Raw genomic sequence first — 25,363 nt, 5'->3', positions numbered from 1 at the left:
GTATTCCTGGACGTTTCTGCACATGGCTTGCCCCCTCACTCCAGCCATTAGTCAGCCAACATATCCATGCTTGTGATGTACTGTCTTCCTACACCAATTGGAAAGCAAAAAGAATCATTACCCAACTGGATGATGCTTGACTATTAGCCAAAGAGCCATTTTATCCATATTTTCAATGTTTTTATATCTGGTAAGGATAAAGAAAAGACAAAAATAGACATGTTTTAAATGTCCCTATCATTTTTCTCCAATTATAGCGGATGGACTTGCCTAATAAGTTAAACAACTTGCCTGAGGGAATTTTTGATAGCTTTGATACACTCTGAACAATCTAGTACAGCTGATACTCCGAAACAGCCCCTGTTATTGCAGCTGTAAAATGATGCATTTGTCAGCTTTGATTTAAAGGGGCGGTATCTTTCTAAGACTATACCTAGCTGGGTTGTAACCAATCAGTACAAAACAAGATTCTCAAAGAGGAAATGATCCTTTACTACAACTTGTATTAATATATAGCACTGTAATAACGTGTCCTAGGGCTCTCTACAGGAGCTGTTTTTAACACCAAGCCACCGAGGGCGATATCAGGCCAAAAGCTTGATCAAAGAGGTAAGTTTTAAGGAGCGTCTTAAGGGAGGAAAGAGAGTCAGAGAGGTATAGGGAGGGAATTCCAGAGATCAGGATCCAGTTCAAGGCACAGCCACCTAAATCTGAAATGCTCAAGAGGCCAGAATTTGGCGAGAGCAGATATCTTGAAGGTTTGTGGGGCCCGAGGAGGTTACAGAAGTGGAGAGGCTATATGAAAATTTTAAAATCAAGGTGTTGCTTGACTCGAGGCCAGTGTGGGCCAGCATGCACAGGGCCGATAGTTGTTAAATTGCCTATTTAAAGGATATTGTAAATGAAATGTCAACAAAACAAGAGGTTTCTTGATTCACATTATCTAGCACACGTTCCTTTTGGGGCAAGGTGACATTTTTTTTATTCTTAACAAACACGAAAAATAAGAATAACTTCTGCTCCTACTCTTGGAGAAAATTAGAGATTTATAGGGCAATTTCATTACACATCAAACAATAATCAGATTTATGTGTAATTATCTGGAGGGGAATTAATTTGCTTGCATTTTTTAACCATTTTCAAAGGAAAACTTGAGTAAAATCCTAGCTGACCTGAGTGGTAGCCATGCACTTATGATTTTCTGCATCTCTATTAAATCGCTCCTTAACCATCTTGACTGGAAGAAAATTCCCAGCTCCCCCAGTTTCTTCACATAAATGAATTCCCTCATTATCACAGTGGTAAATCCCCTCTGCATTACCTCTCAAAGACCTTGACATCCATCCTGAAGTGTGGTGTGCACAACAGAACGCAGTGCTCCAACTGGGGCCTAACCAGTGATTAACAAACACGTAGCAATTTTTTGTTTTGATTTGGGTTTCTGTCCACTGTTTTGATGAAAGTTCACCAACCAGAAAAGCTAACTCTGTTTCTCTTCGTAGATGTTGTTTGACCTTCTGAGTATTTCCAGCATCTGCAGTATTTTGCTTGTGTTCTGTCTACTGTTGTTGATATTCAGATTTTACAAACATGTATACGGTTCAGTTATTTACTGCTTAGTTTTCAGCTTCAGAGCATACAGTATTCCTCAGGATAGCTTCTTTCAAATGACTGTGGATTCAAAATATTGAACTGCAGATCACTTAGCTAGTTCTTTGAATACTCAGGGCTACCAAACACAAGCTGCTGACTGCAAATTAGGTTATATTCGCTTGTTCTGTCCTCTGGAGACTCATATCATGTACGCAGCAGACCCAGAAATGAAAGGAAATGGTGACTCCTAGTTCTAGATTCCTCCACAAGAGGAATCTTCCTCTCCACATCCACCCTATCAAAACCACTCAGGATCTTAAAGGTTCCAATTAAGTTGCCTCTTACTCTTCAAAAAGCCTAACCTGTCCAGCCTTTCCTCATAAGTCAACCTGCCCATTCCTAGTATTAGTCTCGTAAACCTTCTCTGAACTGCTTCTAACGCATTTACATCTTTCTTTAAACAAGGACACAAGTACTGAACACACTACTCCAGATGTGGTCTCACCAGTGCCCTGTATAACTGAAGCATAACCTCCCTACTTTAGTAATCAATTCCCCTCACAATAAATGAAAACATTCTATTAGCTTTCCTAATTACCTGCTGTTCCTGCATACTAACCTTTTGTGATTTATACACTAGGACACCAGATCCCTCCGAATCTCAGAGCTCTGCAACCTCTCACCATTTAGATAATAAGTTTCCTTTTTATTCCTCCTGCCAAAATGAATGATTTCACATTTGCCCATATTATACCTCATTTGCCAGATCTTTGCCCACTCACTTAACCTATCTATGTCACTTAGTAGCCTCCTTACGTCCTCTTCACAATTTACTTTCCTACCTATACTTGTGTCATCAGCAAATTTAGCCACCATTCCTCCTTTGGTTCCTTCAGCCAAGTCATTTATATAAATTGTAAAAAGTTGAGGCCCCAGCACTGATCTCTGTGGCACACGATTTGTCACACCACAATAAAGGCTGCATTGTGAGGCCTTTTCCAATTACATGCAAAGGAATTATAAGAAGAGAAAAGACCAATCTGTCCAGTTCACCACCTTCAATCATCCAGGTAGTCATGTGATACAATAAGAATTGGAACATCAGAACTTCAGCAGGCCATTCAGCCCTTTGAACCTGTTCTGTCACTAAATTAGATAATGCTGACCTGTAAATCAACCCCATTTATCTGCCTTGATTCTGTATTCCTTATTTAGTCCAGCCATCGTGCTGTGGGGCAGGATTGATCAATGATCTGGTCTTTACCTGCTCATCAATCTTTTCTCTTGCATGTGCATGATATCTGGCGCAATGGAAAATCTACAGCAATACTTTTAGCGCAAGATATTTGTACACCCATATAATTTTAACAAAAAATTGGGGAGGGGAGATCAGCCCATATGGACTGCCAGGACCTTCTAATCACATGGAAGATGGTATGTTCATGAAAGGATAATCCAGAGGCACTTTAGCTAGAACAAATTATGAATGGCGGTATCGATATAGTTAAGAGTTGGATGCTCCCTCCCACATGTCATTCACAAAGCCCAAAACACCAACTTTTCCTGTACTTGAAGCAAAATGTGCCCTTAACCTAAATCACTGCAAGAATGTCAACTGCAGCCTTGAGGAAAAAGTGAGCAAATTGAAGATAACGATCAGATTATGTCAATTTCACTTTTTTTAAAAAACTGTTTAAGCAGTGCAGTATTCAGCAAAATATTCTTCCACCTAGACTGTTAATTTGTCAAAGTTATCAATTGAGGATTGATATTTAATTATTAAAATTTGAGAACAAAATATTATATTAGGCAAAAGTCAACAAAACAAATAAATCCAATAAAGAATTGAAATGCAACTTCTTAATCCAGAGAGTGGCGAGTATGTTAAACTTGCCAGCACTAGGAGAAATTCAGGCAAACAACACAGATGCAGTAATGCAGAGAAGCTAGGTATACAATGAGCGAAAGGAAAATATATATGCTAATGGGTTAAATGAAGGATGGTGGGAGGAGGTTCGCATGGAATATCAACACAACATGGACCAGTAGGACTGAATGGCCTATTTTCATATAAGTCTATGCAAATAGGTTACTTCAGTCTTATGGGTTTCACAAATGAAACCAAGAAACCAAAGTGTTGAATAAAATGTGTTCTACTTCAATCATTCAAAGCAGTTTACTTTGTCACAACGTGACCCAATACAGAGGGTCTTCACTATCTTCACAATCTTTAACAGATACTGGGTGCGGTAACCTAGGTCCAGATTTTGTCAATACTGCTCAGTACCGCCCAAGACAGAAGGATGTATGTGAATGAATTGATTTTATTTCAGAAGATGGATACTGTTATTATTCTGCCATTTGCCAGAGACTTTTAACTGAGATTTGGAAACAAAGGAGAAGTCACCCGTGTTACAATTCACTGCTCATTCACTGAGTAAAGGATAAATCTGGAGCCAGTCTTTCCTTAAAATAACCCAGAGGACACAAGCACAGACTCCCTTTTCCTCCCCCCCACATAGGTGGAAACCGGTTCCTATATATACTTAAGAATAATGCCCCAACGTTTCCCCAGTTAGTAACAGCTGCTCTCACTTACAACATGCACTTCATTGTGTCAAGATTGCAACATTAACAACCTGTACAGGACAGAGTTCTACAGTATCTGATGCAGCAGGCTAGGCAATCTGGTGACAATATTCACTATCTTGACAACTATTTATTATAACCTCAGTGGTAGCTTAAGCATTATCAAATATACTTACTAAATGGTAAAATGGAGTACGTGCACCACTACTGGACAAAATTGCAGCAGATCAAATCTTCTAAAAGTTTGTCCTAATCCTCAAATTCAATAATAATTGATGAAACATTAGCACTGTGATTGTCACAGCTTCAGCCTTAAAGTGCAGCCAAAACTGCATCCTTAGCACATTTGTAAGAAAGAGAAAAACGGTAAATTTCTCTTTTCTTCCAAATCAAACAGCAGTCAAAGTAAATTCAATCAAACCCGCACCACATAATCTCCAGCAACGCAAGTAATTAGAATCCAATGCTTTTACCTACTCCAGTTCCACATTAAATTGCTAATTGCAAGGAACTAGGCAACACTAAAAAAAATTAGAGGAACAGTTCAGTCATGGCTGGTGTTAAGCCTGTTGTGGACTTTCACACTTCTGACACAGTAACAGGCCTTAATTTTCAGACACATTTTTCAGCAGCAAGACCTTATGGTCAGTATTTTACAACCACATATTTAATAAATTATGCACAAACTGCACGTTTTATTCTGACTAAAAAGAAAAACTTGCATTTATGTAGCGCTTTTCATGACCACCGGGTGTCCCCAAGTGCTATACAGTTAACAAGGTGCTTTTGAAGCGTAGTCCCTATTTAATGTGGGAAACATGGCAGCCAATTTGTGTGCAGCAAGCTCCCACAAACAGCAATGTGATGATGACCAGATAATCTGTTTTTGTGGTGTGGATAAATATTGGTCAGGACACCTCAGATAACTAACTCCCTTGCTCTTCTTCAAAATGGTGCCCATTTGGTCTTTTACATCTATCAGTGGGTACAGTCAGTGGGTGCCTCAGCTTAATGCCTCATTCAAAAGATGGTGCCTCTGACTGTGCAGCACTCCCTCAGCACTGCACTGAAATGTCAACCTTGATTGTTGTGCTCAAATTCTGGAGTGGGATTTGAACCTGCAACCTTCGACTCACACGACTGGTAAATATAGTAGAAGATACCGTTTTACAGGAGTCCTTATTCTTCAAATGAATTAATACTCCATATACTATATGCAATGTCAAACTGGGAAATGGGGATTGGAGTAGTGATTCTAGAGGGAAATGGTGTCATGGTGTCTGGCACTTAAAGATGCTTTCAGCCAGAAACATACAACCTAAAGGTTTATGCATATCAAATTATTTTTCTTGGAGAAAAGGCTAGTAATGGACAAGATCCAGATGTTGGAAAGATGGACGGCCTTGATTAGCATGGCTGTAAACCAATTAATTAATTGGAGAAGATAAAGACAGAATTGGAAAGTCTCATGCAACAGCAGAGATTAGGTAATTTCCCTCCTGTGATATTAGATATATGGTTTCCCATCAAATCAAATAACACCATGTTGATAAATTTCTTTATAAAGGAGCTGACTGGATATCAGGGCAACCGTGACTTTAAATACTTGAAAGGGGAAATGACAGTCTAACCCTGCCTGGAATATCATATTCGGTCATAGGGATAACTAAGAGTGACAACACAGACAAACTAAGGGTGACTTTTCCACTTGATTGCCTTGAGAGAGTTCACATTTTATCACTTTGCAAGTTCTGCTTACATTTAGTTGGTCCATGATCTCCATGACTGGTGGAATGGGTTTGATGGGCTAAATCAGTGGAGGGCATCCTGCAGCCTGTGGGCCGCATGCAGCCCATCAGGGTTCTGAGTGCAGCCCATGAGACATTTTGTCGACCATTAGCCACGCGCAGTGTTGCGCTGCTATGGTTCAATCAGCAAGCCCTGCGAATTATGGGTCACGCAGCGCAGTTAGCAAAATTACCCTATCCCAGGAGACTGTCGTGGTTTCTACACTGGTGGACGTGGGCGGTTGTGCTTTTTGATGTTTCTTTTGGCGGTAACCTAGAGTTAGAAGATAAAAGCTGGATTTTGGATGTGGCTTTTCTTCTTGTGACTACACTCACTTCCCAAAATTTGAAAAAAGTGCTGGAAAAACACTCTGATCAATGGAATGAATATGATCCATCAGTTCACATACAAGCACTATTTACACTAGCAGAGCATGCTGAGAATTGTTTTTCTTCTGTGAGTGATCTGAAGCTCTACCTCTCGTTGCTCTCAAATCCATTTGAATTTGATCTGAGCAAATGTGGCATAGAACATCAAAGGCATCGGGTTGATAAAACAAAGTTTGAGGAGGAATTAATTCATGTTCATGCTCTGGATGAATGTAGGTAAGGCAAGCGTAAATATTTCTTTTGTTTTTACCATTTGAAGTCGATGATGATTCTATTAATATATGAATGATTAAGCATTTTCTGTAACTCATTATAAAATATTTGGTGTGTATTAAATGTATTTAATCTTATTCATGAGGTCATGGTTAGTCTGCATGTCCAATTCCAATCTTGGGGCCCAATGAGATGAAGGGGGGCCACTCATGTGGCCCACCCATGAGCCGCGGATGCCCATCACTGGGCTAAATGGTCTACTCCTGTTTCCATCACTACTCTCAGGAAATTAGACAAGTCCATGACAGTACCTGAGCACCAGCCTCAAACTTGAGTCAATGTTGCACAAACCCAAGATCTGTAGACCCCTGACTATCAGTGAAGGGAGGAAAGACCCACTTCAGTAGCTTAAGGTAAACTGAAGCCAAATGTAGGTGACAGAATCACTGTATCTAGACTGATTTAACAAATTACTTTGTCTCACTTTTAAGTTACAAATTTTAAAAAGACTAAGAGTGGCGAACAATACACTGGGACAACAGTGAGGAGTTTGGATGACCTGTGGTTGAGGATAGAGACAAACAGCTTTGTAGTTATTTGATAGAGTTGCACACTGTAATTAGGGGTGGGGCTGTAGGCTTTTTAAGGTGCCGATAAACAGGGGCACAATAAATAATGTATCTGCTGTGCAATTTAAATGCAGAAGATTTGGTATTTGGAACTCAAGTACAAAATTATCCCATTCAAAATAAGTGAAACCATAGTCCATATGATTTACATCCGAAAAGAAGTTCCTCTTGACTTCATTTACTTGCATTAGCCACCTTTTAAAAAATAGATTAAAAATTGGTTAATCAATGTAGTCTGTGCTGAGTTAGCTGATCATACGTTAGGCAGAAATAAGAGTACCATCAATTGCATCAATTTCCAAGGTTAGGCAGGACAACCAGGAATGGAAAACTTTAGCAATGCGGAAAAATTGGGTAAGCTATGGTTGTTTTATTTGGAACAGAGGAGGCTAAGGGGTGACTTAATTGAGGCGTATAAAAACCACCTACTTTCTTTAGCAGAGAAATCAAAAAAACCACGGGGCATAGATTTAAATTGATTGTAGAAGAATAAGGGAGGAGAAGAAGGAACATTTTTCTAGCCAGAGGGTGGTAGGGACCTGGGACACTGTCCGTAAAGCTGTCAGAAGGCAGACTCCAACTACATTTAAAAAGTGCTTGGATGTCTACTTGAAGAGCCATGACCTGCAAGGCTACAGATCTAGTGCAGGAAGGTGGGATTAGGCTGGATAGTTAATCATCGGCCAACAAGGACGTGATGGGCCAAATGGCCTTCTCGAGTGTCATATATCTTCTGTGATTTGATTTCTAGCCAGCATAACTGTCCAGGGCTCCTGTAACAGATGGCCAACAGCAGCTGAAAATGTACACATCTGGTCATGAGGCAAGGGCACAAGTCTGATGTCCTCCTCTCTCCTAAAAGGTTCCCCACCCCCCCTCTCAAATACTTGTTAATACTTGTCCAGTCTTGGACAGGAATAGTGCTAATTTGAGCAAATTGGAGTTGCATTCAGAGTCGTCACACAGTAAGCTGTCCTGAGTGGCAGGAAACAAAATGGCAAAGAAAATTAAAATTTCAGCAGATAGGTCTTTCAGATAACTGTCATTTTTTTTGGTCAAAAATCACTATTATTAAAACATTCATTTTAACAGTTTATAGCCAGGGGATTGGAGTTGACAAAGAAGTAAACTAGTTGGGTACAAAAAAAGCCAGCAGTTTCTAAAACCTGTCCATTAAAAAAGAACTTTTAAACTCTGGGAAACACATTGAATAGAAAACAGCCATGTTGAGAGTCACTGATGTACAACGCATTAAAATGCTAAATGAGACCTTATTCTTTAACCCAGGAATTGCATATTGATGCACACTAACGCTAATATTTTACCAGGGCAGGGGATGTTTACAAGCTTCCTTAAGTTGAAAATTTGAGACATTCAAATATTCAATCAAATGGCAAGAAAACATTGCAAGAAATTTGATGCTAATGGGATTGTTGAGAAGCAAAACAGGGCTGAAACAAAGGAGATTGAAATCGGTTTCAACTTCATTCAACATCTACGTCAGATTTCAAAAATCCATTTTTCTTGAACAGCTGGATTATATTCCCCAAACAAAATTTTGTATACAGTTTAACTGACTCAAAAAACTAAATTTCTCCAAGAGTTAGAAATATAGATTGATACAATAGAGGGAGACCATGCTACTCACTGTGTCCTTTCAACATATATAATATATATATATATATATATATATATATACCACCGTTAACATAATAAAATACCCCAAGGCACTTCACAGAGTGGTTTTAAAGCAAAATTAGACACAGAGATGCATAAAGCGATAATAGGGCAGATGGCCAACAAAAGCTTGGTCAAAGAGGTAGATCTTAAGGAGCATCTTAAAGGAAGGAAGAAAGATAGAGAGTTGAGGAAGTATAGGGAAGGAATGCCAGAGCTTGGGGCCCAGACAGCTGAAGGCATGGCTGCCAATGGTGAAGCAATTAAAATTGTGGATCCTCAAGTGGCCAGAACCAAATGGGTGCAGATATATCTCAGAGGGTCGTGAGGCTGGTGGAGATTAGAGATAGGGGGGTTGAGGACATAGAGGGATTTGAAAACAAGGATGAGAATTTTACATCAAGAGGTTGCTTGACTGGGAGCCAATTAGTCACTCGTTCTTTCCACTCTTAGTCTTGCAAATATTTCCTTTTCAAATATTTATCCCTTTCAAAATTATTGAATCTTCTTCCAACACCTTTCCACGCAGATTGCTGACATGTAAATAACTAAAATAACTATTATTCAAATATCTTTTTAAACAGATATTTAATTCAAAATATAGCAATAATAAACCAAACAATGCTGTTTAAATTCAGAAATGCTCATGCATCGGAGTTTTATCATATTCTTTTAGCATTCCTGACTGAGGGCTTCGACGCATTGCCATTTCTTAGGTTTGCTTTCAGTAGCATTCCATAATCAATTGTAACGAGCTGCTTTTCCTCTCTTGGAGAAATGTCTTGGAATCTGCTACTTCCTTGGAGGAGATGAGGAACTGAGGGAATCATCAAACCCTTAATATTTAGTAAAGGTAGCAGGCTAATGCATCAAAATAGCATCACCTGCCACAGGGTTGCTTCAAAGCAAATAATCTCCTGACCTTGGAGTAGAATGCTTTAATTTTCTAACAGTGTTTTATCTATTGAGGAGTCTTCCGGATTCCAGTAATGCAGACTCAGGAATAAACAAACTGCACAATTTAAACTTAAGTGCACGTTAACATTGATTGCTTCTTGTGAAAAGGGACGGTAATTAGATTGCCAAACCTATGTTTCAAAGATGCTCTCAACACTTGCGAAACACTCTTCATCTACTACATCTTCCCCTGAGAAATTAAACTCGCAGGCAGGGTTCTATAAAAACCAAGAGTGTTACAACAACACCAAAAGCCGGAATTGTCTTTTGATCCACTTGGCTGCATCCATCATGAAAAATTGGACATGCGTATTTAAAGCAAAACCATCAAACATCAAACTTTTTGATCAAACGCAGTGCATAGCAAGAGGGCAGTAGTCACTGACACCCACCAAAATGACACTTCATATCTTATTAGCCCCATTAACTATTCATCTCATTTCCCCCTCAGAACACCAAATAGGCAGGAGTCGAAATGCAAATGCTCAGCAGCAACTTAAACATGGGAGGCCGAGGTAGAGAGCTGGCAAACACTATAGCAGAGCTATTAAAAAAAACTCCCAACACAGCAGAGCTGATGTGCGAAGATAAAGCCTGTTACTTATTTGTGCTGAGCTGGCAAAGGCAAGTCAAGCACGGCAGTTTTTTTTTGTTTCCCCTCTCCTCTCTGTAAAGGAGCAAGACCTCCCACCAAAGCAAACTGATTTGGAAAATGGTGCTTTTAGTTAAAGCATAATATGGCTAATGGCTAACCATTCAACAGTAACACCCTCCATTACTACTCAAACAACAAAAACGTACTACAGTGCAATTGAATTCTTTGATATAGAACTGCAGGATGATACAGTACAGAGGAAGGCCATACCAGTTCTTTGGTAGAGTTATCCAATTAGTCCCACGCCCCGCACTCTTTCCCCATTAGCCCCATATACTTTTCACCCTTATCCAATTCCAAGTATTATCCAAGTATTTATCCAATTCCCTTGTGAGAGTTAACACTGAATCTGCTTCCACCACCCATTCAGGCAATGCTTTGCAGATCACAACATCTTGCTGTGTAGAAAACAGTCGCTTCTGGCTCTTCTTCACCTCAAATCTGTGCCCTCCTGGTTACCGACCCTCCCATCACAGGAAAATGTTTCTCTTTATTTACCCTATCAAAACCCTTCATGATTTTGAATACCTCCATCAATCTCCACTTAACCTTTTCTCTTAGGAAAAAAAACCCCAGCTTCTTCAAATGAAAGCCCTGGATAAGCTGACAGGGAAAAAAAGACAATCAAGATCCCCAGAGTTAGATGATTCTTTTCCCCTGAGGGTTTTGAGAGACTGATGGAGGGATCTGAGAGGCACTGGTAGTTATTATGCGGGAGTTAATAGATACTAGGGAAGCAACAACAGAATGGAAACAGTTTAATGTGGGGCCCCAAAGATAAGAAAGGTGTCCACAGACACTGGCAAACTACAAGCTGCTTCATGTTTCTTCAGTTCCATGTAACATAATGGATTTGATAATGAAATACAAACCTGAACATTATGTGCACAACAACTTAATACGCGGCAATCAACATGGCTTTAGAGGGGGGAGATCCCAATCTGACCAACCTCCACCATTCTTTTGAGGAAATGGCCATCCAGTTATCACTGTGCTCATCCGTGTGATTGCTGGCTTCCAAAAGACCTTTCCTGAAGTTCCACAGGATTACCGATCCCTGGTGTCAGTGTCTCGGTTCAAAGGGAGGGACTGCAGGGGCTGGGTAAAGAGGAGCCTGGGAGATGATTTCAGAGACACACAAGTTAATAAATGGTGAGGAAAAGATTAATCCAAAGCCTTATTAAGAGTAGAGGGCATAAATCCAAACTGGTAAATGATAACTTTAGCGCTGATATCAGGACATTCTATCCTTCTTCCCACAGAAAGTACTCAGAGAGTTGCCGAGATTGGGAAGGCTCTACCTGAAAATGCAATGGAAGCGGATTTCACAAGTTATTTTCAAAAGGGAGTTGAACAGGTTCTTGAACGCAAGGAATTTACAGGGTTACGGACAAAAAAAGTGGGGATGTGGGACTCAATGTGACTACCCTTGCAAAAAGCTAACATAGGCATGATGGGCTAAATGGCCTCCTGCTGCGCTGTATCTTTCTAATGATTCTACAAACACTTCAAACTCCCTGGCAGTTCTGGGGCTGGGATCTGAATTGGAGCATGCCCTCAGCAAAATTTTTTTTTTAAAATTAGGATGATGGGACGATTGGATATGTCTGAATTTTCCGTATCCCCAGTCTGCAATCATTTTGGGAGCAGGGACCTCTCGTGTCCTTTCACACTTTACCCGTCAACGTTTTAGAGAGATTGAATCATTTTTCGATCTGTGTATCTTCTCACTGATAAGCTTATCTCATCCAGTGTTTTCAATTCAGCCAACTGTGGAGTAATTAATCCAACCCCTTCCTACAATTGATGCATTTGTTGGCTCTCTGCATTTTCCCTTTTTTTATTTCACAATCTTCCCAAAATCTTGATCCAGCTTTCAGTTCCAGTTAAATGAAGGCTACACACTTAAAATATCATAACCTGACTTTTCTCTTTACAGATACACAGCAAGTCAGTCAGTACCTCCAGCACTTTGCTCATTCAGCATATATTTACTCTCCCCTCTCAAATTCTTCCAGCAGCGCGAGCTATATTTTAGCACATAACGTAACAACAAGCTACACAAGTATAATATAGTGGAACCTACCTAGCCATCATTAGAAATGCTGCCTTGTTTTACTGAGCGTTAGATATTCTGCAAAGATGAATTGAATGATAAACCAGTTAAATTTTCATACAAGTAGATCAAGGCCTGAGTCTTATGCTCATCAGGCACGCATGATTGGCGGGCCTAGAAGCGGACGCAAAATGTGCTTCTGCTCGTGATCGGCCCCTGAACGCAATTTCATGCTGGCTGGCCAATTAACGGTCAGGCAGCTTGAAATGTGCGCTGAGAAAGCCTTCAAGCTGCCTGCGGGGGGGAGAGCGCAGGCGCCAGCAAGAGTGAAGGTGTGAGTCGGCGAGTCGGCATTTCTAGCGAGCTCCCTGAAGGCAGACAACTGCTGTGGAGCTGCCTCAGGGAGCTGCAGACCTGGACAGATTAAATGACGACAAAACAATGCACCAAACTGTGTCCTTGCAGCACATTCAAGCACCTGACAGCAGAACTAAAAATAAACATCTTTTTTAATAATATTTCACCCCGGACATTTCATTCTGCCTTAGATCAAGGTTTCAGTGAAAATGTAAAGGTTGCCTGGCCAATTGGCCCATCCGCCAACCATAAAAGTGGACTGGCCATGTAAAGTCGATTTCAATTGCTTCCCTAACGGGCTTAAACGTCAACTCTTTTCTTCTCCGCCGATGCTGCCAGACCTGCTGAGTTTTTCCAGGTAATTCTGTTTTTGTTTTGGATTTCCAGCATCCGCAGTTTTTTTGTTTTTATCTCTGGGCTTAATTGCCCACTTATTTGCCAGCAGGCATGCTTACAACTGCCGCGCGCGCCCACCAAGCGAAATATTGTGCAAATGCGTGACGAAGTCAGGACGTGCAACCGATGCACTGTCGGGTTGGGCGCTGACTGCACAACCAGCGTAAAATTCTGGCCCAAGAAATTTTAATGGACAGGTACGAATAAATAATCAAAAGGCTGATGGAATACTAGGAAGATCTTGTGGAGCAGTGGGTAGTGTCCCTTCCTCTGGGCCAGAAGCTCCGGGTTCAAGTCCTAATTCAGGACTTGATGGCCACAGAAGTGGCCATAATGACACCGAACGGGTTGATTATCAGCCTGTAAATCCTTCCAATACACCTGATGGCAGTCGGTAAAAGGAGGAGAGTTTCCTGGTCAGCCATACTGCAGAAGGCAATGGCAAACCATTGCAGTACTTTGACAAGCATAATCATGGAGCAATCCAATGGAAGTCCATGGTCACCAATACCCTCTTAGGGCATGGTACCTGAAGGAGGAGGAGGAGGGATGAAATACTAGTCTTTCTAACTAGAGGACAATAATACAAGGGGGTTGAAGTCTTGCTTCAGCTATACAACGTCCTGGTTAGACCATACCTGGAGTACTGTGAACAGTTCTGGACAGCACACCTTAGGAAGGATATATGAGCTTTGGAGGGAGAGCAGAGTAGATTTACCAGAATGATATCTGAACTTCAAAGGCTGAACTACAAGGAGAGATAACACAAACTCAGGTTGTATATTCCCTCAAATTTAGAAGCTTGAGGGGTGATTTTATTGATTTCCAAGATATCAAGGAGAACTGATAGGGCAGACAGAAACTATTTCTATTGGTTGGGAGTCTAGGACTATAAGACAAAGCCTAAAATATAGAGCCTGACCTTTCAGGAGTAAAATTAGGAAACATTTCTTCACACAAAGGCTGGTGGAAGTTTGGAACTCTCATCCGCAGATGGCAATTGATGTTAAATCAATTGTTAATTTTAAATTTGCGATCGATAGATTTTTGTTAACTCAAGGTATTCAGGGTTAGGGGGCAAGGTGGGTAAATGGAGTTCAGTCACAGATCCACCAAGATCTTATGGAATAGCAGAATGGCCTTAAGGGGCTGACCTACTCCTGTTTCTATATTCCTATAAAAAAGGATGTTTGCAAACAAACTTCAGTATTTTTAAATATATGACAAAGCCAATCCATAAATGACTGCAAAATGCATGTCTGACAAAAAGTACCAAAAGGTTAAACATAATAGTTTGCAACTAACATGCTAAAAATCTTGCAAAAGCCAGCAGCATTAAGGGTAAAAGAAATACATTGCATTTATCTAGTGCCTCTCACAACATCAGGTCATCCTAAAGTACCTTACAAATGTGTAGAAAGGTACTGTCTATCTGAAATGAAACACATGGATTTCCATATGTCCCTTGTTTACTGGGATGCTTACCAAGTATAAAATCTACACAAACCATCTAACAGAGGCTCTTTCTTTGGGGCTGGAGGGTTCAGGACTAGGGGGCTCACAGTCTCCAGAAAAGGGGTCAGCCATTCAGGACTAAGATGGAGAGAGATTCACTCAGAGGGTAGTGAGCCTTTGAACTTCTCTGTCCTGAGTATGGTCAGGCGATTCAGTATTCTCAAGAGTGAGATCGATAGAATTTTGAGCATCAAGGGAATCGATGGACATGGGGATAGGCTGGAGAGTGGGGTTGAGGTAGAAGATCAGCCATGATCTAATTGATTAATCGAGCAGGCTCAAGGGATCATATGTTTTACCCCTATTTCTTATAGGAACACAGAAAACTTAAAGCACAGAAGACTATGAATTTCTCTCCATCTTAGTCCTGAATGGCTGATCCCTTTTCTGGAGACTGTGAGCCCCCTAGTCCTAAAGAAAGAGCCTCTGTTAGATGGTTTAGGTAGATTTTATACTCGGTAAGCATCCCAGTAAACAAGGGGCATATGGAAACCCATGTGTTTCATTTCAGATAGACAGTATCTTTCTACACATTTGTAAGGTACTTTAGGATGACCTGATGTTGTAAGATACACTAGATAAATGCAATGTATTTCCTTTATCCTTAATGCTCCTGTGCTGGCCTAAGCTATCCAGTCTAATCCCACTTTCCAGCTCTTGCTCCATAGCCCTGTAGGTTAAGGCTTTTCAAGTGCTTATCCAAGCGTTTTCTTTTAAATGCAGTGAGGGTTTCTGCCTCTACAACCCTTTTGCACAGTGAGTTTCAGACACCCGCCACCCTCTGGGTGTAAAAATTTCTACCTAACTCCCCTCCAATCCTTATGTTCTCAAGTTGACATGTGAAATGGTGCCCTGTGATAAGCTGTTATTTAGCATTCGAGCGTTCAAAGTACTACCAAAGATACTATTGCTATTTGTACCAGTGCTGATGGTTCCATGGCATGGAGGAAGCGTAGGAGTTCAGTGTTTCAAAAAGCCAATATCTACTGTAATCTTAAGGGACACTCTAAGAGCTGATGGATGAACACAGCACTAGAAATAAAGGAATGCATTCATCTGCACAGTTAATGGCTCAGTTTATTCATAATGCATTTGTGAAACCTGCACTAAGGCTTGTAATAAATTAATCTCATAGCACAATGGCATCTGCATTTTCCAAAATTAAATACATAGAGTGCCCAAGGCTAAAAGGAATAAGAATCTGGATAGCCTTACCCTTGCACATTGTGGGGAAAATAATACATCCCTCTATTTAATATACTTTATTTTTTAAAATCAGATAGGGGTGACTGGCTCCATGTTGGGCAGCCTTCTTGGTTCTTTTCCAAGATTAAGAGGAGAAACTTTAAACCTGATGTTATGTCACTCAGACTTAACTCTTAACAGCCCCTTACCAGCAATTTTTTAATTTATGAATTAAAGAGGACTAGGTTCTTTCAAATATTCAAAGCCAAATATAAGCTCTGATTATCAATTAAAAACAGAAAATATTGGAAAACACACATTAGGTCAGTAGCACCTATGAGAGAGAAACAGATGATGTTTCAGGCCATTGAATTAATTCAGATGAAAACTCTTCAACCTGAAACATTAACTCTAGTTTTTCTCTCTCCACAAAGGCTGTGTGAGCTGAGTATTTCCATCGTTCACTATCATTTCAAATTTCCTGCACCCACAATATTTTGCTTTTGCATAAGTTTCTATTGCTGTGTTCACTCCTTGAATATGGTGCAATTTTTTACTTTCAATTTTTAATACTTTAACCATTTTACTTGGTGAATAATCCAAAAGGATCTTAAAAGATCAAGCATTTGAACTTCTTCCATGCCATGCATAAAAACGAATTCTCAAGTCAAGATAGCAAATCAATATTTGAATACAGGTAATGTCTCAAATCTGGTGGTTGAAAGAATGGAAAACATTTCCAAGACAGGATGGAGTGTGACTTGGAGAGGAATTTACAGGTGATGGTGTTCCATTGACTCTGCTGCCCATGCCACAGAATGGAGTTTGCGTTCCATTCAGAGTTGCTATTTGGCAGAGTGATGATTGAGGAAGCAATTCTGAAAATGTTAGAATTGCAGGATCACTGCTGTAAATCCTACACAATGAATCAGTAGTGATCTTTTTTCTCAGTCTGCAAACTCTTGTTCCCATTGGACCTGCTAGTAGCCTAATTGGCTATGGGCAGATCTTCAATGATGAACCAGTGTAAACATCTGACGTTTTCACTTACAGCTACATTATCTCAAAACCAACAACCTTGGGACTGGAGTTGTCCAAAAACTGGACATTTTTATAAAGTGCCATGCATCAATTTTAATTGAGCAAAATTAAAAAAAAAACTTACCTGAACAATTCGGCTAGGTGCTGATATGGTGAGGCACCAGATGAGTTATCAGTTTCGTCGCTTCATGTTCCTGCACTCCAAGCAACCTTTGACCTCAACCGACCCGACTTCATGCAAACTGTCCACGGCCCAAACCGCCAAACCCAAAATCCTGCAAGATTCAAAATCTGCCACAACCTCAGTCCCAAGGTTGTTGGTTTTGAGATAGTGTATCTGTACCCATAAGTGAAAACGTCAGATGTTTACACTGGTTCATCACTGAAGATCTGCCCATAGCCAACTAGGCTACCAGTAGGTCCAATGGAAACAAGAGTTTGCAGACTGAGAAAAAAGATCACGACTGATTCATCATGTAGGATTTACAGCAGTGATTCTGCAATTCTAACATTTTCAGAAATGCTTCCTCAATCATCACTCTGCCAAATAGAAACTCTAGATGGAACGCAAACTCCATTCTGTGGCATGGGCAGCAGAGTCATTGGAACGCCACCGCCTGTAAGTTCCTCTCCAAGTCACAAAAAGCTAACATACAAGTTCAGCAGGTAATAGGGAAGGCAAAAGGAATGTTGGCCTTTATTTCAAAGGGAATGGAGTCTAAAATTAGGGAAGTCTTGCTAAAACTATACAAGGCACTAGTTAGACCATACCTAGAATACTGTGAACAGTTCTGGTCCCCTTATCTGAGGAAAGATATACTGGCATTAGAGGCAGTCCAGAGAAGGTTCACTAGCTTGATCCTGGTATGGAGGGATTTTCTTATGAGGAGAGGTTGAGTAGGTTGGGTCTGTACTTATTGGAGTTTAGAAGAATGAGAGGTGACCTTATTGAAACATATAGGGCCCGACACACCGATGCGTAAAATGGCGTGTGATGACGTTGGGTGTGCGTCCCAAAGTCATTGCAATATTTCGTTCGGCGGGTGCGCGCTGGAGTCGGCTTCACGCTCGCCGAAATGTTAAGGACCTATTAAGGCCATTAAGGGATTCATTAAAGTATGTAATAATGCTGCCCATCCAACCTTAAGGTTGGCGGGCAGGTGAGAAGCCCAAGTGGCCTTCACGTTTTTCAGGAAACCTCTTCCACGGGTTTAATAAAATAAATTAATTAAATTCCCCACCTTTATAAACATGTCCCAACTCACATGACACTGTCACGAGGGGACATGTTTAAATAAATTTTTACATCGTTTATTGAACCGTTTTATTGTCTATTTAATCTCCCTGAGGCAGCTCTGTGAGATTGCTGCGCTCTTTCGTGCGCATGCGTGAAAGAGCATAGGCCCCAACTCTCCATCCTCCCCCCGCTCGCACAGGTAGCACTGAGTGCTACTGGCCACTTGTTATGCTGGGCGGGTCTTAATTGGCTCTGCGCCCGCTCCACCCGCTCTTGCCCAGCCCGCCCACCATAGGAAAAATCCAGGCCATAAAGATTCTTAGGGAGCTTGATGGGTAGATGCTGAGAGGTTGTTTCCCCTTATGGGAGAGTCTAGGACGAGAGGGCATAATCTCAGAGTAAGAGGGCGCCCATTTAATACAGAGATGAGGAGGAATTTCTTCTCTCAGAGGGTAGTCAATCTTTACCGCAGAGGGCTATAGAGGCTGGGTCGTTAAGTATATTCAAGGCTGAGGTAGACAGATTTTTAATCAGTAAGGGAATCAAAGGTTAAGGGGAAAAGGCAGAAAAGTGGAGTTGAGGATTATCAGATCAGCCATGATCTCACTGAATGGCAGAGCAGACTCGATGGGCCAAATCGCCTATCTTATAGTCTTATGGTCACACTCCATCCTGCCTTGGAAATGTTTTGCCATTCTTTCATCATCACTGGGTCAGAATCCTGGTATTCTCTTCCTAATAGCACCGTGGAAGCACTTTCACCACACGGACTGTAGCGTTTCAAGGTGGAAGGTCACCACCACGTTCTGAAGGGCAACTTTGGATGGGCAATAAATGTTGGCCTTGCCAGCGATACCCACACCCATGAATGTGTAGATTAAAAAAAGCCATTGCAAACTTCAGCAAAAAACTACCATTATTTCGTATGAGCAATCCATCTTTCTCAGATAATGAGAAAATCAAGATTGGTTTGTTTATAATGAGAGAATATCCAGAAGACATGATTCTAAAATGAGAAAACCATGAGTATGTAGCTTCCATATAGTATCACACTCACACAAAGTCATCAAAAAGGAGAATACCACTCAGAATGGTAAATAAGGTTTTAATGATGCACTAAACAGCAACAGAGTGAATTTCTGATTCAGCAGAAATGTGGGTTTTTTCAGATGGCTAAAATGGGGTGGGGGGGCAGGGGTGGTAAGCGCCCTGAGAAGGTTGTCTCAAGCTAATCTGTTGTGGTAAATGCCTCTTGTCCTTTGTAAGATCTTATAAAATTGCAAGCTATGTCAAAGCACATATTATTTCTGATATCAAAGTCTTACATCTATACTGCATGTCATGTCTTTTACAAACTCTGGTATTCAAATGAAAAATACAGTTGTTGCTTGAGATCAAGAACCTCTACCTGACAAGTGCAGGATAAATTCAAATATTGTTTTTTTTGTTGTTGCAGGTCTTCCCCCTCAATTACAGTGTCATAATGAGACACATATGACAACAATAGTGACTACTCACATTCATTCACTTTGCATCCTTTTTATGTGGGAAAAAGTCCTGAAGGTTTAAGGGAAATACAATGGTGAGCCAAAAGAGATGGGGTTAGAAGGGGCAACCAAAAGCTTGGTTAAGGAGGCGGATTTTAAGGAGGGCTTTAAATGAAATGGAAAGGCAGCAGAGTTTGGGAAAGATTCCAGAAAGGGGGATCTAGTTAAGTAAAAGCCAAGCTGCTGATGGTGGGACAAAGGGATGAAGATGCACAAGAACCCAAGGCAGAGGAACAGAGTTGGGGATGGGGAGGAGCTGTAAAGCGTGTGGCTGGATCAAATTAGGACACAAGAATTACGAGGAATAGGCCATTCAGCCCTTCAAGTCTGCTCCTCCATTTGATAAGATCATGACTGAGCTGATTGTGGTCTCAATTCCACTTTCTATCCCCCTCGAGTCCCGTGTCAATCAAAAATCTGTCTAACTCAGCCTTGAACATACTTAATGACCCAGCCTCCACTGCTCTCTGGGGAAAAAAATTCCACAGACGAATGACCCCAAGAGAAAAAAATTCTCCTCACCTCAGTCTAAAATGGGGGACTCCAAATTTTTAAACTGTGTCCCCTTGTTCCAGGCATCCCCACAAAGGGAAACATCCTCTCAGCATCCATCTGTTAAGTACCCTCAGGATCTTATCTGTTTCAATAAGATCTCTTCTAAACTCGAGTGGGTATAAATGCAATAAGGAGTGGCAAGACTATGACAAGGGAGGAAAGAAATTAAAATTAAAGGCAATGGAATACCAGGAGTCAGTGTAGGGTAGCAAGAAGAGGGTAAATGGGAGTTGGCGCATAATAGGTTATGAGCATCATTGTTGGATAGCCTCAGGTTAATGAGCTGATGCTGTGTGGAGGTCAGGAAATGGTGCTGTCCATGGTTTCCAATCCCAAGCACAAACCAGTGACACATACTAAAATGGCCTGAATGGCTGTCAGATGACATTGTACAGGGTCACTACAGAAATGGACGCTTGGGCAAAGCTGGAGGTGAGCATAATACTGCGGTCAAACAGGAATCACTCTGCCTGCAGGGCAGCAGGTGTAAGGGAAGAGAATCAGAGTTGTAATCTATAAAAACAGATCACAGGAGAAAGTTCTTCAGTGGGAGAGCTGTGAGGCCATGGAATGTACTTCTAGTGTTTGTAATTGAGGCAGGGTCTGTCTGTCAACATTCAAGACTGAGTAAGTGGATAAGGAAACGGGATTGAAGGGATGCAGAGACAGGTGAGGGTAAATGTGATTAGGAATATTTGTTTCGGTGGAGGGCAATCACTGACATAAACTGATTGGCCAAATTGTCTGTTTCTGGGTTCTGGGTTGTAATTCCAATGTGTTTCGACGCAACCAGTTCATCCTCGAATACTACTGGCCTACATTCAATTCATCAACATGGCTGCTGCCTAACCCTCATTCACACTTTCCCCCTGCCCACCCCGAGCTCCCCACCCACGCCAAGCAATTCAGCATTTACAATTATAACCAACATGGAGGAGAAAGAAAAACAAATCAATACCACTTGTCAACAAATTGTATACAGTAAAATCTTTGTTATCTAGCATGCTCTGGGAATGGGTGGTGCCAGTTAAATAAAAACATCTGTTAACGGGGAGTTATATTAATCCGGACACAAATTGGTGCCATGTATCTTTGATCAGCCACAACTAACCGAAACTGACTCAATAATTTAATAATTTCAATGTAAAGCCTAAGGACAGCTTCTGCAGATTCACAAACTACTGTGATTATTAGTTTTTTTTAAGAGAATGCATTATCCAAAATCTGAAAGTGATCAGCTATTTTAAAAAAATCGAGGTGTCAGAAATTCCAGTTTCTCAAGAATTCTGGTTGGTAGAGTGCTGGATAACCCAAAATTTACTGTATAGAGTCAACAGGGAATGCAAGGTCCCTGTGATTAACTCAGGGTACGTCATAGATTATAACGTTTAAACTCTGTTTGTTCTCTTACGGAAGAACGGAATTAAAAGTTGCCCATGATCCCTTGTTATTTTAAATGATCAATGGGTGATTGAAAATCATCCTTCAGAGTCAATTCTTAAAGATAATTGAGGTAATTTATTAGGATTATGGATTTTTTGAAAAATCTGTGCAAATACTGGTGTATTGTTGCTTTTAACACATTTCCCCCATTGTTGCATGCACCACACAAATCTATTTTGGGATAAGTCTACTCACTGTTTACAAGCACAATGTGCACAATGTTCTACCCGTTTTATTGCTCATTTGACATGCTAATGTAAAGAAGTAAGTTCACAGATGTGTCAACAGTTTCACTGTCAGTCTGAGGTTTCTATGAAAAAATATGAGGTGCATACTGACTACTGACATCCATTGTCCACTGAGTCTTTAAATATCAAGTACTGATAACATTCGTCAGCTAAAATAGCTTGAGTCACTTCTCCTCAAAAGTGTGTTTTCAGGGGAAGTAACAGACAGGGGTGAAAAAGACAGAGTCGTTGAGACAGCCTGAGCAGACAACTCCTGTCAAGTGATGTTAGCACACCTCCTTCACACACTGGTCTCAGTAATGCCTTTTATCCTATCTCATCAAGTGTAACATGAATGCTCATTGCTTCAGTGGGAATGAGAAACCAAAGTTATTTACTGCTTGAATTTGAAAAGGAAAAACAAAGAAGTGCTGCTTGAGGCTCCATTTTTACGGCATGTACAGATTTAAATTTCACAGGCGAAGAATACCACAGACCATACTGCAGCCAAGCAGGAAACCTTCCAAATATTTACTACAAAGGCAAACTGAAGAGGCTTTCTGTAAAATAAATAAATCTAATAAGAAATTCGGGAGATGCTTCCTTATTTATGGTGGCATCAAAAACATAAATATAAAATCATCACTAATAAATTCAACAGGGGAATTTCTTTCAAGAGAAACCACCCAAAGGGTGGTTACTGTGTGGAACTCGCTACCATGGGGAGCAGTTGAAGCGAGTATCTAGATGCATTTAAGGGGAATCAAAATAAGTGCACAATGGGGAAAGGAACAGAAGGATTTGCTTATAGAGTTAGATGATGAAAGATGGGAGGAGGCATGTTTGGACATTGGCCACTTGGGTCAAATGGTCGGCTTCTGTGCTGTAAATTCTGTTTTGCAATCACAAACCTGAAGCAAAAAAAATAGCCAAATTTGCAGTTTCTCACATCAATAACAGAGCAGTGTACAAAAAAAGATGTAGAATATAATTATTGATCCCATTTTCTGAATTGGAATAAATTGTTTAGTACAGCAGCTCATTCGGGATGTGAAGAGTAGACCATATTGAACTCTTCAATCTGGCGCTGCTATTTATTATTGACGAATCATGAAATTAACAAGAAAAACTCAAGGAGCTCTTGTTTAATGGAAATAAAGTGCCTTGACCATTGCAGACATAATGCAAGGGTCATTAAAATAACTTGTCATCTGATATAAATGATAAAGGAGCTTTGTGGGTACTGAATGCATACAGTTAATCGAGACATTTTTTTTTATTATTCCATGAGATGTGTGCATTGCTAGCAAGGCCACCATTTGTTGCCCATCCCTAATTGCCCTCGAGAAAGTGGTGATGAGCTGCCTTCTTGAACTGCCGCAATCCATCTGGTGTAGGCACACCTACAGTGCTGTTATAGAGAGGGAGTTCCAGGGTTTTGGTCCAGTGACAGTGAAGGAATGGTGACATAGTTCCAAGTCCGGATGGTGTGTGACTTGGAGGGGAACTTGCAGGTGTTGGTGTTCCCATGCATCTACTGCTCGTCCTTCTAGGTGGTCGAAGTCATGGATTTGGAAGGTGCTGCTAAAGAAGCCTTGATGAGTTATTGCTACATTGCATATGGCATACACTGCGGCCACTGTGCATCGGTAGTGGAGGGAAGCGAAGACTTTGGGGGTGGCTGCTTTAGGAAAATCGGGATTCATAAGAAATAGGAGCACGAATAGGTCATTTGGCCCCTCGTGCCAGCTCCGTCATTCAATAAGATCATGGCTGATCTGATTGTGGCCTTATCTCCACTTTCCTACCTGCCTCCCACAACCCTCAATTCCCTTGAAGATCAAAAATCTGTCTAACTCAGCCAATACTCACTGTAAAAGACGGTTTAGATAACACAGGGAGGCCGAGTTGCTATAGCACCATGTACTCTCCTCCTCCAGTTGCATCAATCATTCTCTGTACTCCTAGATTAATTCAAGTTGTGCACAGTGTTATATTCAGTGCAAATTGTCTTTGTCTTCCTTCCTCGCAGCCCAGCGATATTGGATTGAAATGTGTCAGGCAAGACTTTTTGGCACATTTGGTTGAGGGAGCAGACCTGCACCTTTGACATCAACAGAAGCTTGAAATTGTCCTCTTTCACCTCAATTGCTCAGATCCTCTCATTATTATTCTGACTGGCTATTTTGAACTCCCCCCTCTTAAAAATGCTTTCAGACCCAAAGACATGCTTGTTACTGTGATGGTAGTAGCAGGATTCACTTCCATTTTTCAGCTTCTGCTTTTCCACAAGTTCAACACATAATTTGAATTGCAAAGTCAATCCCTTCACACACAAAATTGTTTCTAGGTACATGTACTGTGAAGAAAAACATCTTTATTAAAGGGGAAATAAATGAAACTTTACAAAGCTGGCCTTTATCCTGAACTTTTGAGTCAACCCCTCCCAGAGAATTTTATAGTTGCTGCCCATCACTAATTAAGTCTTCCAAAAACAGGGGGAGGCAATGGCGTAGTGATATTGTCGCTGGACTAGAATCCAGAGACCCCGGGTAATATTCTGGGGACCTAGGTTCAACTCCTGCCATGGTAGATGGTGGAATTCAATAAAAATCTGGAATTAAAAGTCTAATGATGACCATGAAACCATTGTCGATGTTGTAAAAACCCATCTGGTTCACTAATGCCCTTCAGGGAAGGAAATCTGCTAGTCTGGCCTACACATGACTCAGCAATGTGGTTGACATCTGAAATGGCCTAGCAAGTCACTCAGTTGTTAAACAGTCACAAAAAAGAAATGAAACCAGGACCAGTGAACAGAAACCTGGCACCGGAAACAACAACGGTAATCGCAGCCCTGTCGATCCTGCAAAATTGGGAGAGCTGTCTCATTGTGCGCAGTTTTGGTCCCCTTACTTGAGGAAGGTTGTAGTTGCATTGGAGGCGGTTCAGAGGAGGTACATTAGATTGATTCCAGAGATATGGGGCTTGTCTTATAAGGAGAGATTGAGCAGCTTAGGCCTATACTCGCTAGAGTTTAGAAGGATGAGAGAACTAATTGAGGTATATAAGATGCTAAAGGAGATAGACAAAGTAAATGTGGAGCGGATGTTTCCCCTTGTGGGCATTCTAGAATGAGAGGCTAAGGGGTGGTAGATTTAAATCAGAGATGAGGAGGAATTACTTTTCTCAAAGGGTCGTGAATCTGTGAAATTCACTACCTCAGAGTGCAGTGGATGCCAGGATGCTAAATAAATTTAAGGAGGAGATAGACAGATTTTTAATTAGGTAATGGGTTGAAAGGTTATGGGGAG

The 25,363-nt window shown here is 40.9% G+C and overlaps 1 protein-coding gene across 1 annotated transcript in view; it reads right to left on the bottom strand.

Annotated features, from left to right (window-relative positions):
• Positions 1 to 25,363, bottom strand: part of macrod2 (mono-ADP ribosylhydrolase 2) — an 897,762-nt gene that overhangs the window by 750,164 nt on the left and 122,235 nt on the right. The gene's annotated exons all lie outside the window — the stretch shown is intronic.

This window comes from Carcharodon carcharias, chromosome 2, assembly GCF_017639515.1.
Source record: "Carcharodon carcharias isolate sCarCar2 chromosome 2, sCarCar2.pri, whole genome shotgun sequence".
NCBI classification, from domain to species: Eukaryota; Metazoa; Chordata; class Chondrichthyes; order Lamniformes; family Lamnidae; genus Carcharodon; species Carcharodon carcharias.
Note: the sequence above shows the minus strand (reverse complement) of the source record. Positions and strands in the feature narration are given on the sequence as shown.